This window comes from Microtus ochrogaster, chromosome 18 (assembly GCF_000317375.1).
Source record: "Microtus ochrogaster isolate Prairie Vole_2 chromosome 18, MicOch1.0, whole genome shotgun sequence".
NCBI classification, from domain to species: Eukaryota; Metazoa; Chordata; class Mammalia; order Rodentia; family Cricetidae; genus Microtus; species Microtus ochrogaster.
This window is the reverse complement of record NC_022020.1, coordinates 37,136,712-37,139,149: the sequence shown is the minus strand read 5'-3', so window position 1 is coordinate 37,139,149 and position 2,438 is coordinate 37,136,712. Positions and strand designations below refer to the sequence as shown.

The window sequence follows — 2,438 nt, the reverse complement described above, 5'->3', positions numbered from 1 at the left end:
ACCTAAATTCAAAGAGATTAATTTCCCCAAGATCATTTTAGATCTGGGTCATATTACCACCCAGGGTGGTAACCCTGAACTCAGGGTGCTTAGGTAGAAATCAGACAGGCCAACAGGACCCAACTCTTCCTCAAGTTATTTGGCTGGAGTTCAAGCATTATTAGGAAACCTCAGTACCTGTTAAAAATCCAGAAGCTGTGAGACAGAAGGCTCACAACTTGACTGACATCTGTCAATCCTTGTCTCCAACCCCAACAAGTTGCCTGAAAGCAAAACTAAATGACTACCATCGAATAACCAGAGACAGAGACTGGATCAAGAGCCACTGCTGTCAGATCCATGTTTCTGAATCCCCAAGGCTGAATGCTTTTGCTGCTGCTTCAAAGAACCATCAGGATGGCGTGCTCTATTCCTTCCCTCCCATCTCCCTAGTTTCCTGAGTTGTCAGAAGCTGTCAAAGGCTGCTTCCTCCAATGTACATCTAAACAATCTTGGCTGTTTTAAAACTCTCTTGGTGGCTAGTGGAGACTCCAAGCCTTCTAGTGACACCTGATTCTTTTGCTAATTAGATATTCACTTGATTAAAAACCCATTACTTCTAGGAAAGTTTTGTCATTATTAAGTCACGAGAATCAGGTGACTTTAATCAGCTTGTTATACCTATTAGAGGTAGGTGTTCTCTACACAAAAACAGAATTCTCAACTCCAAGGAGACAAGATAGTTTATTCTGGAGCCAAACATCTGAAAGAACACAGCTAGTTTACCCAAAATTCCATGTTCCAATGTGGAAGCAGTTTGGGAAAGTTTTTTTCTTTCTTTGGCAGTTCTCCAACTTTATTGGACATTCAGCAGGTTAGTTCTCATCCACATTGACTATCTGTAGATTTTTGAACGTGGTAACAGGTACGTAAGTTACCAATGTGTAGAGCTTGTTTGGTGAGTCCTCATCCTCACGACGTTTTCTGGACAAATGTACCCGGATACGGTATGGAACATTCCTTATTCCTTTGGCCCAGATGGCTTTATGGAGCCTGGTATCAATCCACACATATGGAGTCCCCATCTCCTTCATGGCAAACTTCTGAATTTCTTTGGGTGTGCTTGCAAATGTTGACGGTGTATTCTCAGGTCACCGCCTTGTTGATGGCAGGATGGCTCGCTCTTCTTCTTGCCCCTCTTCTTTGTGGGAGCCATTCTGCCGGGCCCAAGTTGGAAAGGAGAGCTTAGGAAGTTCTAATAGTAATGAAAGAAAGTTGCAACTCGAGACACTTTTTTTTGTTGTTGTTTTTTGGGTTTTGTTTTTTGCTTTTTTGTTTTTCTAGACAAGGTTTCTCTGTAGCACTGGCTGTTTTGGAACTCACTCTGTAGACCAGGCTGGCCTCAAACTCAGAGATCCACCTGCCTCTGCCTCTGCCTCCTGAGTGCTGGGATTAAAGGTAAGGGCCAGACACTTTTTTGTTTTGTTTTGTTTTTTTGAGACAGGGTTTCTCTGTAGCTTTGGAGTCTGTCCTGGAACTAGCTCTTGTAGTCCAGGCTGGCCTCCAACTCACAGAGATCCGCCTGCTTCTGTCTCCAAAGTTCTGGGATTAAAGGTGTGTGCCACCACCACCCTGCAGATAGTTTTAATAAATATTGGTGGAAACGTCAGAGAAGTAGTTTCCAGCAAAGTGGAAAACTCTCAGCTACAGGCTCAGATGCTGTCTGAAATGCTCACTTGGCCTTTTTGTTGATGGAACTACAACTATTTTAGTTAATACATTCGAAGGTTTTTATCTGTTAGTCACAGGACGTTCGGTCTGACTCAGACATAGCCAAGGATTTGCTAATTACAAAGCTAAATATAACTCAAGGTAAATTGCAATTAGACTGTGAACCTAAGGTTTCACCCTCTCCACACAACTCAAGTTCTAAACAGTCCATCAGCCCTTACAGACACTGCATCAATCGGCCTTTGTAAACACAATTTCAAATTCGGGTTCTCACTTTTATACCTGTGCAGGAAGGTGGACAACTCAAAAAAATAAAAGCAGCTGCATCAGCAAAAGGCTTACCCAGCATTTGTGGAAAACTTGGGCAACTGCATCCCTGCAGCTCTTGGCATAATTTGCAGGCAGTGTGTCTGGTTAAAGAGTCACCTCTGACCAGAAGTTGCTGTTGCTTATATAACTGCAGGGGAGGGGAGAAACCTTTTATTGCAGTAATAGTCACCATAGTGAAAATAACAAATTGTCTTAGGTGACAAAAGTTGTCTGTATGTGCAATAAAGCTGACAGTGGTGTGCATCTGCAGTCCCCACAAGTCTGTGGTGAGCTGAAGAGCAGGAGGCAGAGGCAGAGGCAGAGAAAGCTAACAGGCTAGCTAGCCTAGAGTGCACAGGACATAATCAACAAGACGTAATCTCAACAAAGTGAGAAGAACTGACCCCTGAAAGTTGCTT

At 43.2% G+C, this 2,438-nt stretch overlaps 1 pseudogene; it reads right to left on the bottom strand.

Moving 5' to 3' along the window:
• Positions 1–854: 854 nt before the first annotated feature.
• The window catches only part of LOC106143983, a 41,602-nt pseudogene continuing 40,018 nt past the window's right edge, over positions 855–2,438 (bottom strand).